Source organism: Leopardus geoffroyi, chromosome A2, assembly GCF_018350155.1.
Source record: "Leopardus geoffroyi isolate Oge1 chromosome A2, O.geoffroyi_Oge1_pat1.0, whole genome shotgun sequence".
In the NCBI taxonomy this organism is placed as follows: Eukaryota; Metazoa; Chordata; class Mammalia; order Carnivora; family Felidae; genus Leopardus; species Leopardus geoffroyi.
The window spans coordinates 22,645,935-22,671,651 of NC_059331.1; the positions used below are offsets into that span (position 1 = coordinate 22,645,935).

Genomic DNA, 25,717 nt, shown 5'->3' on the forward strand with positions numbered 1-25,717 from the left:
CTGCTTAATGGCAGTAGATGCTGCCAGTGGCTACTTTGATCTGATTTCAAGGGTAAGAGGAACTTCTTTCCTTGCAAAAATCTGTTATCAACACCTCTGTTTCCCCCTGGAAGAATTAATTATGTTAAATAACTTGTATTAAACATCACCATACCTCTTTCAAGCTGCTCATGTCCCTTGAAGGGATAACACATCTGGCATGAAAGGGCTTACAAGATTTGCTGTGCGAGAGAAACCAAGCTCACCGGGACGTTGGAACATCTGGAGAGGAGAAAAGGTTCAGAGAAGAGAGTGAAGGTGCCCCATTGACTTCCTAAATCCACCTACATCTGCCCAGGGATGGCCCCGTTGCTGTTTATCTACAATATTTTATATTTCCTGCTAATCAAGGTATACAAGAGGTTTGGATTTATCCAAGTTATACAAATGAAATGTAGGTCAAAAGCATTTTTATAGATTTTCATGGTAAAGATTAATCTTTACCCAAGCAGCTGGATCTCTGGAACTTGACTCTTACAAAGAGGAAAACCAGCTGACCCACCAAGACTTCATTTAATGGATTCAACTTTCTAATTGCCTTTTTTTTTTTTTTTTTTGCCTCTCAGGAATTATTACATCAACATCTTTTACTCTGATTGAAAACCGGGTGTTTCTGCTGTTGGCATGTGCTGCAGCAAAGCATGCTGGCTTTGGTTCACTCCCCCCTTGGCTGCATTTCCCAGCGTTTTTCCCTCTACACTGCAGGATTTCTGCAAAGCTGTAAGAGTTCAACACATTTTAATATATACTCTGTAGAAAAATAAAAATGGCTTCATGTGTAAATAGGGTTAGGAAATACAGAGTTAAGCCACATTAAGCAGGTTTCTTTACTTGCACACCTTTTCAGAGCCTTGGCTTTCCTATATACACCTTGGGAGTCTTTCAGAATGTGTGTGGTATGGCTCATCTCCAAACTCTCATGAAACCTACCTTCTTGCGGTGTCTGTTGAGCCTGATGCTGAGAGATCAGTGCTTTTAGGTGTATCCTCAAAAAACACCATTCCACACTCTTTTTCAATTTATTTGCACTCATCAGACTTGTCTCTTTTTTTTTTTTTGAATAACAACTAGTCACATGTAGCAAAATTTACATGCTATTAAATTTTCCTCATCATTTTCTCCATATATATACATATATATATATAATTTTTAAAATAGCATACTTGAACTTCTGTAGAACTTTGGGGGGTTTATTTTAGTCACATAATCGCCTGTATTGGCATTAGTGAATTGTCAGTCATCCGTGCATATTAAGGAGGTGGAAGCAAATTGCTGCTGAACCCGGAGGTGGAGTAAATCACCTCGAATGATTATGCAAAAAATCCAAATTGTTTTCTTATGGCAGCCCCACATTGTGGACTTACTTTAGTAGAAAAAAAGCTGAAAACATTGATGCATTTGCTAAGGTATTTTCATTTGTCTTCATAGACCTTCTTATTATTGGGGAGAAAACAGTAAATATCAAGACATCTGGTTTTTGTGGTGTCAGTTTTTATATGTGGCAGTACCTGGTGGAGAAGTGGATACAATTAAGCAAACATATCCTGCTTTTCTTTCTCATTCTTAAGTCTAAATGAATAAAACAAACAAACAAACAACTATTTCAAGAGCTGTTGGGAAGACTGACACCAAAACATGAGGCTGTTACCTCCTTGTTGCAATCTGAACTGCCCACGATGGGTCCGACTGGGACCTGGTACAGTGATTCACATCAACTGTCTTTCTTCCTGTGGCCCAAGGAAATTAATTTTCTTGTGCCTCCATAGTGTTGTTTACCAAAAATGTAAGCGACAGCACTCATAAGCCCATTTAAGGTCTTTAGATCATCTTGAATATTTTATTTCTCAGCAACTTCTAAACCAAAAGATGTGTTTATTGTTGTGAACCATAAACATATTGGGGCTGTGACGCTTATAAATTCATTATCAGTCCTTATTCCTAATGCTTGTCAAAATATTATTATTTGATATGTAAAAAGGAGTGGGTGTCTGGCTCCGTGACCAAAATATAGGACCCAAGGCAGTATTGGACAATAATCATTGAGTCAGCTGAGTCCTAGCTCTGGGGCAGGGCGTGGCTTGGAGAGTGGTCAACACCTTTCAAAGGTTCTTGAAGAACAGGAAAAAAGTAGGGGTTGAATTTTTTTTAGATGCTTTGCTTTCAACCCTATAAGAAAGAATGCAGTTACTGCATGAGTTAAGTGGGGAAATAAGTTAGTTAGTAGGTACTTATGGAGTAACCACTGTGCAAAAGGAAGGGTGTGCAGCAAGAAACCTAATGTCTCTAGCCTTTAGATATTTTGTAATTCAGACAGACAGATGAGATATAAACTCACTGACAAAGTCCATTGACAATATAAGATTCTCGAAGGATGCTGAAGCAGCCCCGGGTTTTCAGTAGCTGCACTAGAAAAGCATTTGTAGCAACGTGGATGGAACTGGAAGGTATTATGCTGAGTGAAATAAGTCAGTCAGAGAAGGACAGATACCATGTGTTTTCACTCATGTGGATCTTGAGAAACTTAACAGAAGACCATGGGGGAAGGGAAGGGGAAAAAATAGTCACAAACAGAAAGGGAGGGAGGCAAACCCTAAGAGACTCTTAAATACAGAGAACAGACTGAGGGTGGATGAGGGGTGGGGGAGAGGGAAAATGGTGATAGGTATTGAGGGCACTTGTTGGGATGAGCACTGGGTGTTGTATGGAAGAGATGAACCATAGGAATCTACCCCCCAAACCAAGAGCACTCTGTACACACTAGCCAATTTGACAATAAATTATTTTAAAAATAACAACAAAAAACCCCAAAACCAAAACCAAAAAGCTTTAGGATATGTGTGTTGTGGTTCTCGTTGCTGAACGTGGAGTCCCAAGTCCAAAGGGCTGGGTCAGAAGAAGGAAAATCACTGTATGCTGAAGAGGTGTGGGAAGGACAGGCGTGGCTCCACTGCCTGCCGTGGTTCAGAATGTAGAAAATCTGCCTGAAAAGCAGAAAATCTGAGCCTTGCTCAGAATAATGGCAAGGAGGTAATAGAGTATAGTGAGTAAAAACGAGGGCTTCAAGAAGGCAAACTTTTGTGGCATTTGGGGCAGGTTATCTGAATCTCCAATCCTCCCTTTATTCAGTATTAAAGTAGGGATAGGGAAAATACAATACCAGGGTAATAACTACCGACATAGTTTCTATGAAATAGAATCAGATAATGCTTGTAGAAGAAAACAATTTTACATTATGCTAGGCCTTGGGAAGGTCCCACTAAACATCAGCTGCTATAAGAATCACTGTAAATGACACCTGTGGACTAGTATTTGGGGCCAGGAATAACGTTTATAGGATAGGGAATAGAATATATAGTTAAGGAACTTAATTTCTAATTTTTAAATCTAAAATATCCTTTTGGCATTTATACCAGAGCTATCTGGAACAGTCCAAGATGTTAAAGGGGCTCTTTATGTAAGAGGGAATCTGGGATGTTCAGTCCACCAAGATATGAGAAAAGAATTGACTAGTGATGATCACATTGGGTGGATTTTTTTTTCTTTTGCATGAAAAAAAATCTAGACACGGGCCAGAAAGGGTGTTAGCAGATCCTGTAGGTTGGTTGTTGCAGGTCAGAACCTCAGCAGCTTAGGTTAAAAGATCAGCCACGATAAGCTAGTCTGTTTTGTTCCAGCCTACCCAAGAGAACAGTAATTACCAGATATAATAATGCTTGTCAAAGGCGGTTACTGAAAACCCTCTGCTGCTTCAGCATAATCAGAACGACAGAAGTTGCAGGATGATTTTCCTTGCGAGAAGCATCCACTCAGAATGCTAATTAGGTGAAGTACAAGGAATATGGATCAGCAGCTAAGCAATGCATTTCCCTCCAGTCAGTAAAGATGAGATAGGAAGTAGCAGAGGAAGAATTTGACTTACCTGATTTATGGTTCGTGATGGGATTCTATACATTGATTTCAGCCTCTTAATTCTTCTCATCTGTTGGCTCTGTAAAGAGATGCTTGGAGGAAATACAGCACAGAGTAGACTCGCTTTTCCCTTGGAAACTTTGGAGGTGCTGTTATGCTTGGAAATACCTTGGTACAAAGAAAAAAAATACATAAGGACCTGGTGCCAGTTGTTATCATCCAAGTCCCTGGAGAAAAGCTTTCTAAAAATAACGTTGGGAGTCTTTATTCTTTTATCCAGGTCTGCTTCCTGTAGGTGACCTCATAAAGGCACTTGAATCTAGTGCCAAATGGGTCCAATAGCTGAGAGCCCCTTGGGTCACTCTGTATCTTTGCTTTTATTTGCTGCCCAACATTCAGTTTCTAAGAAGAAGCTAAACATTTATCCAGAAATCTCAGTGCTGACTTGCACACGGCTATTGTCCAGGTGACCATGGCTGAGAGCCTCCTCCTTGCTAGGCACTAGCATAAGCACTTGAGAAGTAGAACTTCAGATAAAACTCCTAGTATACTGAGCGATGGGTCCTATGCTGGCATGAGTACCTGTGTTAGAGATGAGAAGAAGGAGCACAGTGCAGCCAAATGTGCTGCCCAAGCCCACATAGCTCCTGAGTTGTGGAACAGAGATTCAAACCCCGGCCACCTGACTCCACAATCCACAGTCTAAGAAGGGCTGTTAATCACCAAGGAGCTTTTGGGCAACTTTAAGATGAAGACATGGCCTGCAGAGCAGAGCCTGACCAAACTGGGCCTCACAGAGACCAAGCCGGGCACACCTGACTCAAACTTCACACAGGACCGTGGGCTGGTGTGTGACCTGTATGCTGGTCCCGTGGCTGTTTTGGAAGTGGGAGGTGGACAAAGTGGATGTCAGGCTGGCAATTTCTAGCAAGTTCCTGTGGCAGAAGGTGCCAGTGTGGGGCAGTGATTAAGGGTTTGGCTTCTGGGGACACATGCACCCAGCTCCAAATATGGAGGGTACTGGTACCTGGTTAGCAGTTCCAAGACTTGCTTCCTGTGTGATCTTGGGCAAGTTCTGTTAACTTCCTAGGCCTCAGTTTCTCCATCCAAAATATGGTAAGAGTACCTATGAAATAGAGTTGCTTTGAGGATTCAGTGAGAGAAAACATGGGAAAGCTGTTATGCAGGACCTGGAACATGGTAAGTGTGTGGTCAGTGGTGGCTGGCTTTGGTTGCTTTGAGGGCAAGGAGGAAGTTTTGAAGACAATGGACAGTGAAGCAACTTTTACCTGTTGTCAAAATGCATAAGTGCTCTGTAGAAAATACGCTTGCTGGGCCATCTGGGCGGCTCAGTCAGGCGTCCAACTCTTGATCTCAGCTCAGGCCTCTGTGTCAGGGACATGAATTCAAGCCCAGTGTTGGGACTCATGTTGGGTTCCTCGCTGGGGGTGAAGTCTACTTAAAAAACAAACCAAACAAAACTCTTCCTACCAACAGAGAGGCCGGACGAGATTGGGGTACAGGAGAATCGCCATCAGCTTCAACAGTTAGCCTGAGTCCCAATTTCTCATCATAAACCAGGTGCCCTCTGATTCCAGACATCCTTCAAGACTGTGCCTTCTGCCTCCAGTTCATTGATTCTCTAGCTCAGCAGTGCTTGCCCCTCTATCCCACATTCTTGTGGAGTTCTGGAAACCCAAGCCTGCAGAGACCTTGGGTTCACTACCTAGGGAGACAGGGGATGGTGTGGGAAGACTCAAGACCAAGGGAGCCATTAGATGCTTGAAAAACGCCGGTTGATGCCAGACAAATCTGGCCAAAAATGGAATGGGTGCTCTTGATCATATTCAGTATTTAGTCTGTTATACGTTCACACGGGTTCATTATTTTCAGTGCTCACAAACTTTAGGGTTGGTGACTGTTCATATTGCATGAGGAACTGCGTGTCTTTTACGTTTCTGCATAAATGATAGCATTTTTTTTTTCATTACACTTATTCTTCAGGTCAGTGAAAAGCATTTGATACTTTTAACAAAAAAAGATTACTTAGAATCAAAAGGGAGAACCAGTCAAACAGAAAACAAAACATCCCCTCCTGCACACACATAAAACAATCCTGGGGGGGTTGGGGCCCAAAGTCGGCCACCTATTATCTGGCTCCAGACTCCAGACTTAAAACATCCAAGCAGAGGGGCACCTGGGTGGTTCAGTCACTTAAACATCTGACCCTTAATTTCGGCTCAGGTCATGATCTCATGGTTCATGAGATCGAGCCCCACGTCAGGCTCTGTGCTGACACTGTGGGGCCTGCTTGGGATTCTCTCTCTCCCTCGCTCTCTGCCCCTCCTCCGCTTGCTTGTGCTCTTTCTCTCTCACTCTCAAAATAAATAAAACTTAAAAAAAAAAAAAAACCCAAAAAACAGCCAAACAGAAAGTTCTTGAGTTCTGACTCAGCTTGACCACTTTTTACCAGCATGAGTTTGGACAAGTCACAGATCCTTCCAAACCTCATTTTCCTTAGCTGTTGAGTTTGGATAACAATACCTGCCTTGCCTTCCTTACTGGATTTGTAGATACTGAAATTAGAATGTTTCTGGAGGTCCTTTCCAAATTGTGCAATACTAGTTTTGGCTTCTTCTATTCTTTTCCCCCAAGGTCACAGAGGTTAGCACATCCATGATGTATACCTGTGTGGCACGTATAACATATAGTCAGCCCACAATAGTGTGTGGAAAAGATACTGGTAATGTTTGACATGTGTGTCTTAGATACACCACATGAGTAAATCTGCTTCCTTTGTGTAGGGGGGTACATATTCAGGTGACAGTGCTTCCCCATCTTCTGCCGGAGAACAACCTAATTCTATAGCACATGCTGCCCAGAGCCCAATAGTGTCCCCTCAGTCCTTTTCAACCTAGGAGGCACTGGGGAGAAACTGAGAAATCATGGCATCCGAGCACCACTACTGGGTGTCCTTTGAGTAAGCTTAGCTCAGCTGTTGAGTCAAGTGGCCCCACCTGCTATAGATGAGCAAGACTAATTTAATTTTTTTTTCAACGTTTATTTATTTTTGGGACAGAGAGAGACAGAGCATGAACGGGGGAGGGGCAGAGAGAGAGGGAGACACAGAATCGGAAACAGGCTCCAGGCTCTGAGCCATCAGCCCAGAGCCTGACGCGGGGCTCGAACTCACAGACCGCGAGATCGTGACCTGGCTGAAGTCGGATGCTTAACCGACTGCGCCACCCAGGCGCCCCAAGCAAGACTAATTTAGTCAGGGAGTGGGGAAAAGCACTGAATCTTGACCTGGGGAGAGCAGCTGGTGAACCAGAAGCAGCCGAGACATTGGAGGTGATCGTGAAAAAAGAACATTTCCTCTTGGGCTTTAAACTGACTGGTAAATATTAGTTGAATAAAACTATGTTAAAATTGTTAACTGTAAAACAGAGTCAATCAAACTATCAAATGCCTCATTAGCTTTAAACGTAACATCAATTGTTGTAAAGACTCAGTGGCTGATAAGTTCCCTGAGGAGAGTCCAGAGTCACCACTGTGGCCCCAGGATCTGGGGTAATGCCCTACTCATAGTAAGGGTTCAGCAAAGACTTGTTGACTGATTGGCCGAAGGAAGAAAAAAAGCATGCAGAGGCATTTACTAGTCATTCTTAATTTAAATCAGTGGACATTTTGAAAGACTTTAGTTTCATTGTAAGCAATAAAATATTTGAAATCATGTGTTTAAGATGCTATCTATACATTATTCAATTCACATTGAAATATTTGACTAATAAGATAAACAGTATATATTTGTCCAAGTACCTCTTAAAATGATCTTCTTCCTACCTTTGGGGATCCATTGATAGTTTGGTAATTACATACTTTTACCTTTTGTATAAAGGCTGAAACTAGAATTCTGGAAGGATTTAGGTGACATATGAGCACTTTAAAATTTGTTGGGTGGGTCATACCTAAGGTATCTTTTTGTCCTGATTTGTCCAGGACAATGCCAGTTTATACCAGTTGTCTGGCATAATTATTAATGTCACTCCCTATCAAGCTTAATGGTGTCCTCGTTTGAACAATAAATTCTATGGTCATAGCCTACAGGTGGCTGGATTGTCAAAGAATACAGGATTTTTGTTTGTATGTTTGTTTTAATGATTGAGAATGAGTGTGTGTGTGTGTGTGTGTGTGTGTGTGTGTGTGTGTGTGTGAGTGAGTGAGTGAGTGAATGATCCTTCCTTTGGGGACTTAAAAGGTAGCTTGTGCTGAACCAAAGAGAAAATAGATTTTTGGTTCTAAGGTTGGCTTCTGTTTGAAGGCTAGGGCCTTTGACCTTAGGCCAGGCCTTCCCTCTCATCCTTCATCTAGAGCCTGGTATGTTGGATTGCTTCCCACTCTGGTGATGTGGCAATTGGCCTGGGGCATGGATTTCATCGGCCAACTTTTGATACTCTATATAATGGAATTGTTACTCAGCATAATGCAGAGTTTAAGAAACAGCATCTATTCAGAAAGCCTTCTTCTGTGGGTTTACACTGTTTTCTCTCATTCCCTCACCACTGTTAACCAGGAGTGAATGCTGATTTTGGAAAATGGAAGCCGTCACCAATGCTCCCACCTGTTGTCAGTGCTCCAAATGGAAATGGAACACAAGAATGTATACTTTTTAAAGAGTATAGTGGTCATGATGAGTTTGGGGTTTGCTTCTCTATTGTCATTGTCACCTGGTAGGGAATTTTTTATAAATAAACTTGATTGCTTTGGGAATTTATGTATTTTTTAATTTATTTTTGTCTTCCTCTCCACACCTTAAGGGCAGAGATATTCTCTCATTTTGTTGCCTTCTTGTGTTTCTTTGCAGTTTGGCCACTCAAGTGTGCATCTCAGACACACTATAGTTTCACTCGTTTCCTCTCTCTTTGCTATCTCCTCCTCCACCCCTTGTTTTTTTTTTTCCTCCCTTACAATTTATTAGTTAAAAATCAGGCCATTTAACTGTATTTTGCTGATTGCTCAGTCATAATGGAGTTCATCCTGTTCTTCTGTCCTTGGAATTTCCTGTAAATTAATTGGCAGCTGCTGTTGACAGGTTTGACCAGACTCAGGTCTAATTCCTTGGCAGGACTCTGGGCAGTGGCAGAGTGTTGTTTCGCTGGGAGGCACATGGCACCTACCGCTCTCTCTGTGTCATTCACTGCTATTGGTGTCTGATGCCTAGATCCGTCACTTCCTAGGATTGCAAAGCAGTGATATTCTGGGTGTATCATTTATTTTTCATTTGTTAGCTGGAATATTTCTATAAAGAAGTGTTTCCTTGCCTCTGTTGACTTCTGGTTCAGTATAATTTGTAAAGATAGGCAGGAGGAATCCTTGATTGTTTGCTTTCGTTCACCAGGTTCAAGGTAGGGAATCTCTCCCCTATTGTATTTGGAAGGGAACCAATGGGTTGTGTGCTTTTTTGTTAGTATTATTATGAACAGATGGATCTAAACATATTTTCTGAGTTTCACTTAGTTACAGTTATCATCTTTTTGAAGCTCAGATCTTTTCCTTGGGAGAGCCTCTTCACGAGGGCATCATTTGACATGGCCCTAACAGTCTTTGCTTCCCTGCTACAAAAGATTTTCTAGGCTTTTCATGTACATTTCCTACTCCACACCTGGAATCGGCCATTTCTGCAAGATATTCTGATTTCTGTTAGTGAGAAATAAGTATATCGAGGCCACAGTCTGAGTGCTAGAAGTGCTCAGTGTTACTTGGTTAGTCTTTGTTTCTAGCTCCACTTAGGGGACAAAGCTCAAAGCTGGCAAGGATAAAGATGTATAAATATAACTCTGTGTGTGTGTGTGTGTGTGTGTGTGTGTGTGTGTGTGTGTGTGTGTGTAAAATACTTTAGGGGCGTCTGGGTGGCTCAGTCAGTTGAGTATCTGACTCTTGATTTCAGCTCAGGTAATGATCTCACAGTTGGTGAGTTTTTGCCCCACATCAGTCTCTATGCTGACAGGATGGAGCCTCCTTGGGATTCTCTCTCTCCCTCTCTCTCCAAATAAATAAAAATAAATTAAGAAAATTAAAAAAAATTATGATTTCATATTGATACTTCCAATTCAAAGATAGGGCCATAGAGTTTTTGACCTTATATATACTACGTCTGTATCTTCTGTCTTTCCATCAAGAAACTAGGTTCCAAGGACAAAGGGATGATAGAATTAGAATGTCTCATAACTCTTAATAATTCACTTGTTTGGTCTTATTTATAAAACGTTTCAGAATAAGATCTCATGAATATGACTTCTCAAAATACTTAAAGCATATTTTAAAATTTGTTTTTCTCTTCTCTTTATTAAAAAATTATTGTACTGTATCTACATTTTGAGGGCATGTAGCCATTTCATACTATACCTTCCCTTGTAGCACTCATTTAGTTTTAATTTTTCATTTATATATCTTTCACTTATATATTTATTCCACATATATATTTTATATGAATTTATACATTTCATCTTTACCACCGGTCCTAATCTCCTCTCTTTAGCCATTTCGATTTTCTGAATCTTATTTTCTAGTGTATTCCTCAGAAATGGCTCAAGGGGACTATATTCCCTGAGGCTTTACATGTAACTTTTGTCCCTTATACTTGAAAATAATTTTGCTGGATAGAAAATCCTTGGCACATATTTTCTTTCCTTGAGTGTTTTAAATGTTACTTTCAAAGTCTGATTATAACAATTTTCCCTTGTAAGTCGCTTGTTCTTTTGCCCAGACGCTTACAGAAATTTTTTTCTCTCTTTCTAAAAGTAATAAAAGTGAACGTGAAGGTAGAAATAGAGCTAGGGTATCTCAGAAAGCAACCAGCATACATTTTTTTTTTAACACTCTATGAAAACAACAGGAGAGGGAACTCTGAAGTTAGAAAGCCACTCTGAGCCATGCTCCTTCCTGAAAGTTCAGGAAAATTAATTTCACATAAATATAGGCCATAGAAAACTATGGAGGTAAAATCTTATATAAAGACAAAGCGAGATAAAAAGAATAAAGAGCAGAGTAACATCTCTACATATAACATGCTACATACATGAACCCATAAAACAGGTTAACACTATAATTTACTGTTGTCAGAATGAAAATTCATTAACAAAGTGATAAAAGATATCAGAGCAACATAAATCGAAATAGAAAAAAATCTAAGAAATGAAGTAACAAGTGAGGAAGGCCATTGGAAACGGAAGAAAAAATCCTGTAGAAATAAAGATTAAACTAGAAGCAACACAAGAGCAAATAAACACAACAGAAAATGCCTTCAAAGAAAGAGAAGGTGAAAATTAGGAACATTTTAAGTAGAAAAAATATAATTCAAGAGACAGGGACAAATATTGAAGACAGACAAAGGAGATCTAACATATAACTAATAGGAGCCCCTGAAAAAGAAAAGTAAAGCAAGAAACAGAACTGACACTGAATCTATAATTCAAGAAAAATTACCTGCAATGAAAGGATTTGAAATTCCATATTGGGACCTCATATCTGAGAGGAGTGGGCCACAGTGACCAACAGCCAAGACACCAAGACGTACTCTGGTGTCTCATTTGATTACTGCCTATATGTGCTGTGCCTAGAACAGCGTACATAGGACATAGTTTCTGCCCATTTGCACTCACTACAATGCCACGGTCTACAGATTCTAAATAAACAGTGGCAGATGGCAGTAACGATGCTTCCATGAAGAATCCCGCGTTTGTCACCTTATTCCATCCTAAATAATCTATGGTTTCAAATTAAGTTGGTTATGCAGATATACTTGTCATCTCTTAGCTTCAAAAAAAGTGTTCAAACTGTTGGCCAAACGTATTAAATTTGGGTGAATAAATAGAATATTCTCTAAAATGTCTAGAAAATGTAATAGTTTTATTTCCCGTAACTATTACTTGTTGCATATGACCCTGGGTGAGACTGGGAATATTATTGCAAGCTGTTAGGCACTAAATTATGTTTTTTCCCTCACCCAAATTCATGTGTTGAAGCCCTAACCTCCAATGTGATTATATTTGGAGATTTGGCCTTAATGGAGGGGTAATCAAGGTTAAATGAAAGCATTAGGACTGGTGTCTTTATAAGAAGAGGGAAGAGATACCAGGAGTGTGCACACACAAAGAAGAGGACACAGCACGAAGGTGGCCCCTGCAAATGAAGAAGAAAGTCCTCACTGGAAACCAGCCCTGGCTGTACCTTCATCTGGGTCTTCTAGCCTCCAGAACTGTTGGCAAGCAAAGTCCTATTGTTTAAGCTACTCAGTCTGTGGCATTTTGTTATGGCTGCCTTAGTTTTAAGACCGTAAGCTTTGGTCATTCCATCAGGTAAAGAGCCACAGTGTGAGGTGCTTGCTAAAGGCAAAGGGAATACAGAATGGATGGTGGAAAGAGGGTGGATATAAAGAGGGAAGGTATAATTTACTCTGCAATTAAGATAACATTCAATCTGAGACCTGATGACAAGAGGGAATGGAGATTGGAGCAAAGAGCATTCTAGGTAAAAGCAGAAGCAGGTGCAAATGCCCCAAGGCAGCACAACTATGACCACTTAACTGGTCACAGAAATGAGGACTGTAACAGTCATGAGTATTTCCTCCTTATTTTGTTATGAATGTGTCTATGTGTGTAGCAAATATCTTTGTTTTCTTCCCTGTGTTACCCTTCTAATATAAGATGTGTTGACTTTATATCATAGTATTTAAGTATTACTAACTTTACATTGTGGAATTTAAATTACTGGATATTAAAGAGAAGAGTAAGCATCATCCAGGGATTTCACACCCTCTTCTGGGGAAAGGGTTAGTGCATTTTGGTTGTACACAGATTAGTTCTATCATATTAGGTGGAATATGACCTTGTCGTTGCCTTTATTTAGAGGTTAGGTATGATTTAAGGAAATGCATGTGGATGCCAAGTTGGCAAGGGGTGGACTTGTGATGGTTAATTTTCTGTATCAACTTGGAGAGGTTTTCTTCGGATGAGAGTAACATTTAAATCAGTGAACTTTGAATAAGCAGATTGTTTTCCATGATGTGGTGGGCCTCATCTAATCAGTTGATGGCCTAAATAGAACAAAAAGACTGGCCTCCTTGATCAAGAGGGAATTTTCCAGCAGACTACCTTTACACTTCATCTGTACCATTGGCTCTCCTGGGTCTCCACCTGCTGGCCTTGGGACTGGAACTGCACCACTGGCTTTCCTAGGTCTATAGGCTGCCAGTCCACACTGCAGATTTGGACTTGCTGTTCTCAATACTTGTGTGAGCCAATTTCTTATAATAGATCTTCTACTTTCTATATATATGCATCCTTTTGGTTCTGTGCCTCTGGACAACCCTGATGAATATACAAGCATTCAACATTGTATACCAAAACTGTGGATTTTTTTGGGTGGGTGAGTGGGACCATTCTTTTTCTTGTCTCTTAATAATATAAAGGTGGTCCACAGCGACTCCAAATAGCTACCGATGACTCTTTAATTGCCTTTTTGGTGTTTGAAAAGATCATATTCTGATGCTTTTCATATCACAGCGTCAGTGCCCTGTGTTACCAGTTAGTGGTGAACTGGTCAGGACTTCTCTGAAATGCATTGGACGTGTACATCTTGTGAAGGTCCTCAGAGAACCCTGCTTTTCTACAAATCATTATGTGCTCTTGGAATACAATATTTGTGAAGTCTGAAGTTTGATAGAAAGCAGCCATGATCAGCAAGAGTCTTACTAGCCCAGTGAATATTACTTACCACTTTTCTTATTTGATTTTCATGACTGGTTATTTTGTTCTGATATACGTACTAGGATCAGGCAGAGTCCTGTTTTGTGGTCAGTGGTGAACATGTGGTTACAACTATACATCCATTTTATTTACAAAGGTTATCAAGGTGCTGCTTCTAGGAAGCTTACTGTCTTGTGGGGGAAGGAAATGAGAAACAAATGAGCAAGACAGTGTCCTCAGATGCAAGTAAGAACTAGGCAGAGCAACAGGCCATCTGCTAGTGTGCTGCTAGGTAGTGGTTCCATCTCTGTGTCCAGGGAAGGGATCATTTATTCTGCAATGAAGATAACGTTCAATCTGAGACCTGATGACAAGGAGGAGTGGAGATAGGAACAGAGAGCATTCTAGGTAGAAGCAGAAGCAGGTGCACATGCTCCAGGGCAGCACAACTTGCAGATTGTGAGGTATGGACAGTCTCAGCCGAAGAATGTAGAGGGGAGAATGGTGAGGGGGATGGGTAGACGCGGTCAGGGCCAGATCAAGTGGAGAGGCTGGGAAATGGATACCCAGTGGGAAATCAATCCAGGTTTGGCTCCTGCATGGCATAGATCCTGCTACAGGGTTTTGAAAAGGGGGGCAAGGATAGGCTTGGGGGCACAGGAGGGAAGAGGATTCCTCAAAAGATGAGAGTGATAGACTCAAGTCACTGCAAGAGGTGGGGAAGTAGAGTCAGCCTCTGAAGCATAATTGCTGAGCATCTCCAACTCTGCTGTGAGAATCAGTGTCTTTTTGTTTTGAAGTTAAGAGATGACAAGTATATCTGCATAACCAACTTAATTTGAAACCATAGATTATTTAGGATGGAATAAGGTGACAAATGCGGGATTCTTCATGGAAGCATCGTTACTGCCATCTGCCACTGTTTATTTAGAATCTGTAGACCGTGGCATTGTAGTGAGTGCAAATGGGTGGAAATTTCAACCGTCAACCTATTTTGGTCAAAAAAGGGCTCTTGCAGCCTTCCCCTCCACACTGATCCCACGCTATCTAGTTTTTAGGGCAATTTCAGAAATGGAGTAGCTTTATTGCCTCCCTAAACAATGTTTGCCTTGTGTCTGCTCTGGCCCTTGAAATCTGTATTTTTTCTCTTGAATCTAAACACATATTGTTCCTTTGGAGCTTAAGTGTGGCACTGATAAGGAGCAGAAGTACTATTAGGTGACCCGGCTCCAAGGGGCTAGTTAGATAAATATCAAAATGATATTGTCATAAAATGATTCCGTTGATAAGACAGAACAATAGTGTGAAATTTGAGGACGTGCTGGGTTATAGCGAGGCCCTGGTGTTTTACTATTCAAGCTCTCCTGTTGAACTCTGCTTGGTTCCAGTGTTTATGTACTGTCTATTAGCAGCTTTTGAAAGATTTTATTCCTGTAGTAATGTCTCTAGAAATACTCCTTAATTGGGACCTCAAGATACATGTATGTAAAGTGCCTGGATCCCAGTGGGTCCAATTTCTGTTTTTGCAGAGCTGCCTTGTTAGTACGATAATATCGTTTAAAAAAATAAAAATTCCCTTTATACAATTTTGCTCAAGGACAAGCAGATCCTTACAGGAAAAACCTCTGCTTTCTCCAAGGATGGTCTGATAATGCGATTGTCAGGAAAATAGCGCTAGATTTAGGTTGAGCTCCGCGTACTGGATTGCACACCAAACGTTATTTGAGAATACCTCAATTATACTATGGGTATATATAGATTTACTAGTAGATAACATCAGCCCTACCTATTAAGGAAATGTCTGTCTCAGGGTCAAGCATGAACAGGGAGCTGTCTCATTTCTGTAGTCAAGGGCAGTGGGGCGGTGTCTTGGCTGTCTCCTGTCTACTAGGATTTATTTTTACTTTTTCTTTGTTTTAGAAGTCTTTGAGGGGGTGGATTCTGTAAAGACTTACCTGGCCAGTGATTTTGTAATTAGGACTTGGCTTCAGGTCTTTAAAAGCAGACTTTTTTGTCTCCAGGAGTTCCTGCACATTCCACACCAAGGCTTCCATGGTCTTGCTCTTCACTCTGGTATCTTCGTGCAGGCTGCCCACCCAGGGACACCGAACTGAATTTCTCTGCTCTCTATTCTGTTGTCTATTCTATTCTGCGTTTGCCATCTGTGCCCTGCTGTCTGGCTGTGGTCGCCCAGCTCGTTTGTGCCAGGGATCTGAGTGACACTTCCCGTATTCCTACTATTCCAGAGCCTGCTGTTGACCGAGGGTTCCTCGAGAGGGTGGAGAGGTCTTGGGGTGGCCAGAAGAGTGTGGCCAGCAGGAGGAATAGGCCCCAAGGAAGCACAGTGGATCTCAGCTTCCACACAGCATGGTTCTCACCTGAAGTCATTCCCTGGCCTCAGCAACTGTCAGTACTCTCTGAGACTTTGCTGGCCATCCTAGAGTCACCCAATTTTGCCTTTTGAATGATCCTGTGGTTTTGGCTGGTCTTGAAAGATTAGGATTTGGTTCATTTTCTCACTGAATCATCCTGTGGCCTTCTTTTTTACTGATGGCTCTGAAATTAGACCTTTAATATAATAGCAAAGATTCAAAACTGCCCTGGATTTGACCCAACTGCTTCAGGCAATGTTGCCCAGAGCATCTTCTTGTTGGTGTGACATATTTCAAAATACTATAGCAAGCGTGTGTTTTTAAGGTGTTTCTTTGTTCAGCATAAGGAGCTTTGCGGCATTAATTCCTTTGTGAATAAGAGGTTGTGGTCGGGTCTCTTTATTCCTGTTACACATGTTTGATAGGGAGGAAGGTATTTGCATATTCGTGTATGTGTGCTTGCAATTTGGAGGAGTCCACGGTAGCAAGATCGGGATGACTTCAGTTTCTAATCCAGGACTCTCCATAAAATCACGCAGGGATCTTGTTTAAGATGCAGTTCCTTGTGTTTCCTCACAGTGAGTCACGGGGCTGGGGCTGGGCTCCGACATACGGATTTTTTCCATTTTCCTAGGCGATGTTGATGCAGTTGGAGACCACTTGAGAAGCACTTCTCTGAGGAGCGATGCTCTCCCATCAAATGACAGGTTTGGGTTTGTCAGGGATGTGTCCGATCTCTCGAGGGTCATTTTCCATTTCCAGATAGGAGCTGGGTTAAGTGGTGGTTCTTTATCTCCCAATCGGCTTCCATCCCACACTTCCGTTTCCCCTTTGTCGGGTGGCTTAGGAGCCAGTTAAAACCTTTAAGTAGCTTAGAATAATCCACTGTTGTTTTGGGGAACAACACAATGTATTCACTCTGAAGGAGTGTGACGAGGTATCCACCAAATGCAACCTTCTGGTAGCTTCCAGGTGGTTACGTATGTGTGCCTGAGTGTTAATGGGAGAAGACAAGGATTTGGGCAAATTCCTGAACTTCGCTGAGCTTCAGTTCCCCTGCATGAAAATGGAGGTAATAATAGTACCTAATGCACGGGGTTGTTGTAAAGACTACATGTTCAATGTTGAGAATACAGCCTGGCATGTAATAAGTGCTGCATCAGTGTCAGTTGCTATTACTATTATTGTTGTTACTGTTGTTACTAACTTATTTGAATTGATGTGAAACTCTTCCCTATCAGAAATTCATAGGAAGCAACAAGAAAGATATGGGAGAACCCTGTACCCAGTGGCTTGCATGCTCTAAGGGAGTCCGTGGATTTCTAGGACGAGCACAGTCCTTATCTGCAATGTGGAGGCTTTATCAACCTATCTGCTGTGCAGAGCATTAATAGGACATTTTCCCATCCTCCAGCCCCAGCTTCAGGGTGCTGCCAATTGCAGATAAAAGCACTGGCGTAATCTCAGTTGAGTATTGTCTGCCTCCTTAATCTCACCATCAGTGAAATTAATATTTGGTTGCTGAGGGAAAGACAAACATCTGTAACTTTTCCCTGGTGGAGTGGCTGCCTGGTTTCTATTGCACACATTTTTCTCTCAGGTTAAAACCTGCCTTAACCTGATTTCCCCCTTTTAAGTTGGAATCATGTTTGACTTAATGGTAATGTTTGCAGTGCTAAGCAGAGTTAAGAGTCATTCTGGCGTTAAAACCGTCTAAGCCTCTGAATAAATATATTGTTATCTTGAAACTTTCCAAACTGAACTCAGAATCCACTCAGGCATCTTATAGGGCTTTGATAAATAGGAGGGCGGCTAATGATCCTGTAAATTCCTAATAATGTTGTGGCCACTCTCGCAGCCACATGCAGGGTGATGAAATGCAGGGTGACGCTGTGCATTGGGAAATGTCCGCGTGAGTATTAATCCGCTTGCTATTTGAAATAGTATCCCAATGACAGATTTATTTTGTAAGAATTTGGTGTTTTAGCATCATCTCTCCTCCTGACTGGTCTTCCCACTCCTTTTCCTTTTCTCAGTTCATCTTGCACAACGATTCTGGGTTCCCTTTTGTACAATAATATTTCCATCAGCTGGCTCCCTGCTACCTCTAAGGAAGTATAATGCTTGGAGCTCTGTATGCCAGGCCCTTCCCTGTGTGCGTCCCACCCTATGTGGGTTGTCTCTGCCACAATACTGTTGTGCTGTAGACGACACTAGCTGACGCCCCGTTCTCCTCTCTGGCCTCTGCTGATATTATTTTTATTTATTCTGCCTGAAAACCTCTCCCCTATCTCCACTGCTAGGTACTTTGGTACTTGGGGAATCCCTCAAGTCACATCCGATGTCTTTAAGCCTTTTCTAAACACTGTACCCTCAGAATTAATCATTTCCTCCCCCTTTACAGGAGTAGACATAGATGTATGGAAGCACAGAGAGGTTAAGGGTCAGAGCTGGACAAGCAATGAAATAATGAGAAAATGAAAACGCAAAAGCCGTAGCTGGAAAGGGAATGTCAATGTCAAATTTAGGGGCAAGAAGTAAGGCTTTGCGAGGATGAATCACTGGCCTGCACCCTGAAAGAAGGTTGTGTATGCTGAGAACCTGAAAGGGAAGCCTCTAAACCTGAGACAGCAACACCTTTTCTGTTACATCTGTAATCTTGTTAGTGGAGATGTGCAGTCTGTGCTGGGTACCAGGTCTTGCTAGGACCAGAGAAGGAAGTCCTCAAGATTGAACAGCTACCCTCTCTCCAGCTGTGCGGGTCAAGAGACCACCTGGTGAGGAGTGTAGCAGCTTCAGGCCTCTTCCTGTTCCATGTAGGGGCTGCCCTGGGTACAGCAGAACCTGATTGTAAATCAAAAAGGCTTTTGAGTGAGAGAAAAAGAAAGGAGGTTTATTAGGCTTATGTGCTAATATGGGTTTCCCCAAGTTCATGCTGCTTCCCAGATTTTCCCACATGATCTGGGAAATGGTGAATGGCACCTGCAGGCGAATTTCACATTAATGATAATGTGTTACTCTGATACTGATGCCATCACCATTGAAATGCAGAATTTTCTTCTTTTGCCTGGGACCTCTCTAAGAGCAGCATCTATGAGATACAGTTTTCTTCCCAGTATACTTTCTCACCCAGAAACTCTGTAAAAAAAACAAAAACAAAAAAACTTCTCTGATTAACAGGACACAATAAAATTATTGAAGGTAGTTTTCCACATTATTTGTTCTACATTTTTTTTCTTTTCTTTTCTTTTCTTTTCTTTTCTTTTCTTTTCTTTTCTTTTCTTTTCTTTTCTTTTCTTTTCTTTTCTTTTCTTTTCTTTTTGGTCAATGCCAGCACTTTATACATCTGCATTTGGCCCTTCCTTCCCCCACTTGGACCGACTTTCAGGCTACAGTAAGCAGGGTCTAGTTAGGAGCACTGAAGCAGAAATGCAGATTCAATGAGTAATTATTAAGAACTTTCCAGAATATTAGCTGTTTCAGTTGCTGCAGTGACTAGTGATGGAATAGTCCATTAGACATTTCTGTTCCCAGCAACTCCTGAGAATTGATTCCAATCTGAGGCAGGCAACCGCTTTGATCAATACCATAATTACTCTTATTGATGGATTGTTTTACAATGGTAGCCATCAAGGCAGTCCGTCAGCTCAGGAGGCACCAGAACTGTCCCCTGCAAGCCGTAATGTACCGCAAATATTTGATTCAAATCAACTTACTATTGAGGCCAGGATGACAAGCGTGAAATTAATTGTTCCACTTCATGTAAGACCTGCATTCTTCTTTTGAGAGAGTAATTGGTTGCCGCATGTAGCACGAGAGCTGGGGAGCCTCGCCTCTGTGCAATGTTTATGGACTTGGTGTTTTCCCCCACCAGCTATTTTCCCCCTGACTCTTTTAGGTGTTAGCGGTATCGTGCAGCTGCTGTTCCCGCCGTGGTTGTTTTGTAGTGGCTCTTGTCACGTCAGAGAGAATGTTGCCTTCTAGAAAGGTTGATTGCAGCTAGAGTAAATTTCTTCTCTGAAAAGCTTGTTTATAAAAAGAGGGGGTTTTGTTGGTCAACACAAAAGCAAGAAGACCTCAAAGCGTTTCTGGCAGGTATAGAACTAACTAGGCAAATGGCAGTGAGTCTAATGTTCTTTCATGGTTGCAGTAGGCGAATTCAAGATGTGTGATCATTTTGCTGAGAATCTTCTGAATACAGTTGGCATCAGAGGCCCACAGCTGGAGAAATGATGAGGCCACTGGAGATGACAAGTCAAGGACAACTGAGGAAGTTGGAAAGTGGGGATAGTCCCCACGGTGGCTTGTCATTCAGTCCTCATCAGCCGACCAACTTGTGTTGGATAATTCAAGACCCCAGTACAATTTAAGGAAAGTATTATAAAATATTTTTATACAAAAATCAAGTATGCAAGTTCATAGTGGTGCCAGGAAGGGTGAAAGGGCTATAGAAACAGAGGGGCATCAAAGCACAGTAACCTTCATGGCTTAAGGGCTTTCTGGAACCCTGGTTAGCTGGATATCCTACTGAAGATGAGGATGGCTTAGATTCTAGGGATAAGTCAGAAGTTAGTTCTGCTGGGTTGACAATGCCTTTTAATTTAATCATTGTTTATTGTAGCATTTCCAAATTGGTTACTATGGGAATTTATGGAAGAAAAAGGGATTCTGTGACAACTTATCCTATAGCCAAACAGTAATTCCTGAGTGCTGGCCATGTGTAAGTACTGTTTAGGCCCTGGGGCTACCCTAGTACATGAGGCCCTGGACCCCTGAAGCTTACATTCTTGTGGGATAGACAATAACTGTACACTCAAATATGGCAGGTCGTGTCAGATAGCGTCTGGGATGGCAGATGATGGAAGGTGGCCACTCTGCCTGATGTTGGAGAACGAAGGCCAAGAAAGAGTAAGTAACGTAGGTTTGATTCCACTGTAGCTCATGAGCTTGAAACCACCTTTACCATTAAACTTGATTTGTCTTTGAGACATTCTAGTGTCAGAGCTTTCCTTTTACACCTTGGAAGGAAGAGATTTTATGCTATCAGTGGCCAGGGGAAAGAGCCAATATAAAATACCCAATTGAGAATGTTGGGGATGGCTCTAGAGGTAAGTAGTTCTATTTCTGCTCAGTCATGTAAGTGTTTGAAAGTATTGATTGAACGCTTTCACAACACCTGAAGGGATCAGGACTGATTAATAATAAATAGCCTAGGAAAGCAGAACTCAGAGAATTATAAAGCTCCAGATGATGCTGGCTAGGAAGGAGGATTCCACATTATTCAGTTGCATATGGTGAGATGCAACACGTAACCTCATTAACTCACACCTCTGCTGGAGTGGACTGATGTGGCTGAAGTACCAACCTGGTCATCACGCTTTCCCATTGCCCAGTTTGGGGTGTCTTTGAGGATCATCTCCTCCTTCGTTTTGTTGCTGGAACCCTATAAGCTCCAGCCACAAGGTGGAACGAATGCCCAGGGTCGGCCCGCCAAGGTCCTAGGACACATGAGTTGCTCCAGAAAAGGGCTTGTGACTTACACTAGGCCAATGAGAGCTTTCTTTGGACTTCTGTCCAGGAACCAGTGAGAAAGACATTCTTTCTACCAGGGTGGCTAAACTGAGGGAATGAGTCTGGCATGGTGATGTGAACCTGACAGGACACTTAGGAAGTAGTTATCTGGAAGCAAGTGAGTTGGGCCAAGAGCCGTAATGCAGGGAGAAACAAACATAGCCGATGTAGATATAATCCACACTTGTGAGTTCTTGATTCTTCAGGTTGCCTAGCTTAAACCAACATGCATATTTAATGGGGAAAAAAAAGTCCTCCAAAAACTAACAAAAAATTGAAATATGCCTCCACTTAGTTAAGCTGCACTGGTGAGATTTCATTTCTGTTATATGGAGAGCCAAGCAGTAGGATTAAAAGACCTTCTCCAGGAGGGAATGGCCAAGCTGACACCTGGCGGCTGTTTTTCAGGACTCACAAGGCCATGTGGTCACCTCTGGAAGCATTTACTATGATGCCAAGAGTCCTCCTAAGTAACTTTTATGAGGACAGCATCATAAATATATATCATCAGGGCTTTCTGTGAAGGAAACATACACAATTAAAAGTCAGTTTAGTTAAAACAGAAGCCTGCCAATACATTTATGTAGCTGCACAATAGGGGCTTCTGAGAAGAGACAGAATTTTCGGTTGCTTACGCAAAGTGCTGGGTTCTAGCTGCTCAGCTTTTGCGGTGCTAAGGGATTTTCAGTTGCGTTTACGGACCAGCTGTTCTGTGGAGATTCAGTAATATATGGGTAGAAGGAAGATGTTTCCTCCTCCTCCTCCTTGGGAATCCAGGGTCTTTAATCCTAACATCTTCCAACAAGTGAACCCAGTAATGTTTGGTGCTTGTAAACGATGTCAGCTGTTTACTTAGTTATGTGAGCCATTCCTTCTATGGACCTGGCCACAGGACAAATTCGTCTGCTTTCTAATGGAATTGTGCTTATTGTATACATGCTGAGCTGTCACTCCCTGGAGCCATACATAGTGCTTTTTCTCTGGGGAGCAGACTCCTAGAATTGAGTGCCTCAAATTCCCACCTTGGCTTACAAAGCCACCAAGATGTGTCTCCTTCCCCACTGGGTCCCCCACCTTTTCTCCCCAGTGTTTAACAAGGCTTCGACCATACTGGCTTTCTTTATCCTCTTTAACCATGCCAACCTCTTTCTGCTCAGGACTTTTCCTCTCGTGTTCCCTCTGACTTGAATACGCCTCCCTCCCTTTTCTTTATGTACCTGACTTGTCACTCAGGTCTCAGCTCATATGTCATCTTTGTAGAGGAGCTTGCACTTGACTGGGTGATCTAAGACCTTTGCCCAGTTACTAACTCTGTCATGCATAACCCTGCCTCCTTTTCTCCTTAATAGCTTTCTCTGAGATCTGAACTCATTTCCTCCTTGTTTTGTCTTCCCGCTAGAATATAAGCACCATGGCAGTGAGGGGATAGTCTGACCTATTCCCTGCCGTATTTTTGGCACCTGTGTCCTGGCACACAGTAATGGTCACTTATATTTCCAGAAAGAATAAATGGCTGAGTAGTTTACTCATTCCTCTGAGCAGTGAGCTCATTCAAGTAAGTTAAGCAATTTGTTTTAGCCTCTCTCTCCAGCTTCTCTGATACAGAGAGGGAGGTAGAATGGGATACTCAAGTTTGCGACTCCACATTAAGCTGGATGCTGTAATTAAATGATCTCATTGAATCCTTACAAAGATCTTCAGAACCAGAAGTACTACTCAAGCCCATTTTCTCTCCATGTCTGCAGTCTGGTTTCAGTTTTTGGCACCTAGATTTTTTTTCTGACACTTGCTACTGTGTGGATTAACTGAATTTGTGATCATATGTGTCCCTCTTCTTTCTGCTGGACCCTTAAGTGTGGTCCTAGGATTGCTGTGTCCACTGTTGGACCCTCTGATCCTTATGGTGGACTTGGCACAGAGTGGGTGTTCTAGGCCTTGGTGCTAATAATGAGGGTGGAGGGCAGTTCCTGGTTGAAATTCTTACTCTGCCTGGTCTGGACACGGGATTTTTTTTTTTTTTTAATTTTTTAATTTTTTTTTCAACGTTTATTTATTTTTGGGACAGAGAGAGACAGAGCATGAACGGGGGAGGGGCAGAGAGAGAGGGAGACACAGAATCGGAAACAGGCTCCAGGCTCTGAGCCATCAGCCCAGAGCCTGACGCGGGGCTCGAACTCACGGACTGCGAGATCGTGACCTGGCTGAAGTCGGACGCTTAACAGGCGCCCCTGGACACGGGATTTTGTGACCACAGAACTCCTTCTGAACATTTTGTGATTTCTCATGGCTAGAAGAAAAAAATTCCTCATTCACCCATTCTTCTGCAGAGGGTGAAGGAAGTATAAAATCCGTCTCCCCAGCACAGACAGTTCAAGTTCAGAAACATGCACGGTCTTGTGTGTTTAGTGATACTGGATCGTAGATTTACAGAGGGGAATGTTTGAAGTGTCCCGTACTCCCCCCCCTAGGAATTCCATGACTTCCTCCACGGTGCTTTAATATGACCCACCAATAAGCCACTTAAAGTCGGTGGCTCTTTGCAGCTCTCATGGTTTTTCTTCTGAGGGGAGGGAGGGTGGTGACATCAGTCTAGAAAGAGAGGGGGTTGGAGTGGAGGAGCAGCAGTTTCGATTTTTTTGCTGCTACTCTCTAAGGAGTTCTTCTATATTTCATTTTAGCGTGTTCCCAGAACCCGTGACAGCCTGTATAATTGCTGGACCGACATAAATCTATAGCAACGATGGGTAGATTTTGCTGACGTGTTTGTTTCGGCCCACAAGACTTGGTAGACCATGTCTGCATAGTGTATCGCAACATCAGGCCTTGTGGGACCCACCTACGAAATCTCTTTGTTGTGCCTCCAAGGTCGTGACATGAGATGGGGGTGGGGGGGACAATAAAAACAGCACCATTTTGGCAAGGAGAGTTCCCCAAATATCTGTGATTTAAACATGCTTCTTAAACCCTTGGCTGACCAGAAGTCTTTTCTCCTAGTTTGAAAGTTAAATAATTAAATGTGCTTCGAATTTCAAGGAAGATACTGAGAAATGAAAGACCTTATCCAGTTGCTTAAAGGCTTTTGGAATTCTTTTTTTTCCTAAAGGCTTCCATTTGGTCTACAGATACAGGCTGAACACCCACTGTGTGCCTAGTGCTGTGATCAGTGCTGGGGACACAAGTGGAATGATAAGGCAAGTGGGTTTCTTGCCAGGCAGAGCCTGCGATCTAGCCAAGAAGCCATTATTTAAGTAATTACAGTTCCCTCCTCCAGCAACCACATGGAGAGCTCCCTCCTGGTGCTGCCAGAGGAAATGAGTTTTTGTGTGTGTGCACGCACGCGTGTGTGTGTTTCATTTTTGTTTTTATTTTTGGTGTACATTTTAAACATGTGTTTTAAAATTTTAATGATAACTTAAGAAAATGATTCCGGAATCCACTTGCTTTATAATTAGAACATTACAAAGAAAACTTAAGCTCCTTTAGACTCCCCACCCCCCTCCAGGTGAGCACTATGATAGACTTGGCCTTGTAGAGACTTTTTGTTATATTTCCACACGTGTGTGTGTGTTCACTCACCTTGAAAGCTACTGCCATTGTTCTAACACAAATGCAGCACTTGCTGTGCACTTATATGTGCACTTTGCTTCTTTTATTCTGTTGTATGAGTTTTACATTAATTTATGTTGATTCCTGGAAATATAGTCTGTTAATTTTAATGACCGTTAATTTGAATTTAAGAGTTCTGTTTGTTAGAAGCTTGTACGTTGGTGACTGTTTACTGACCCACAATAGTGAAAGTAAAGAACTAGTTGGCATGTATTGAGTGCTTCATGTTTCCTAGACTAAGTCTCTCGCGTGGATTATCTCATTTAATCATGAGAGCACCTCAGTGGGCGAAGTGTTGTTTCTCTTGTCAGTTTATAGGAGAGGGAATTTGAGGCGAGGAGAGATGAGGTAATTTGCACACAGCTAAAAAGGGATGCCAAGATTTGCAGTCAGGTACTGCAACAGCAGAGCCTGGGGTTTCTCAGTTCTCTTGAGCACCCGTGGTCTCCGGGAAGTTAGATACTAAATGCCACC

The 25,717-nt window shown here is 42.1% G+C and overlaps 1 protein-coding gene across 4 annotated transcripts in view; it reads left to right on the forward strand.

Moving 5' to 3' along the window:
* Positions 1-25,717, forward strand: part of CACNA2D3 (calcium voltage-gated channel auxiliary subunit alpha2delta 3) — an 866,452-nt gene that overhangs the window by 107,062 nt on the left and 733,673 nt on the right. Inside the window, exon 1 of one of the 4 annotated variants that reach the window (XM_045493221.1) lies at positions 16,670-16,773. The exons of the other annotated variants lie outside the window; for them this stretch is intronic. The gene's annotated coding sequence lies outside the window, so the exon portion shown is untranslated. Of the gene's footprint in view, positions 1-16,669; positions 16,774-25,717 lie in introns of those variants that run through there. 4 annotated transcript variants of the gene reach the window in all.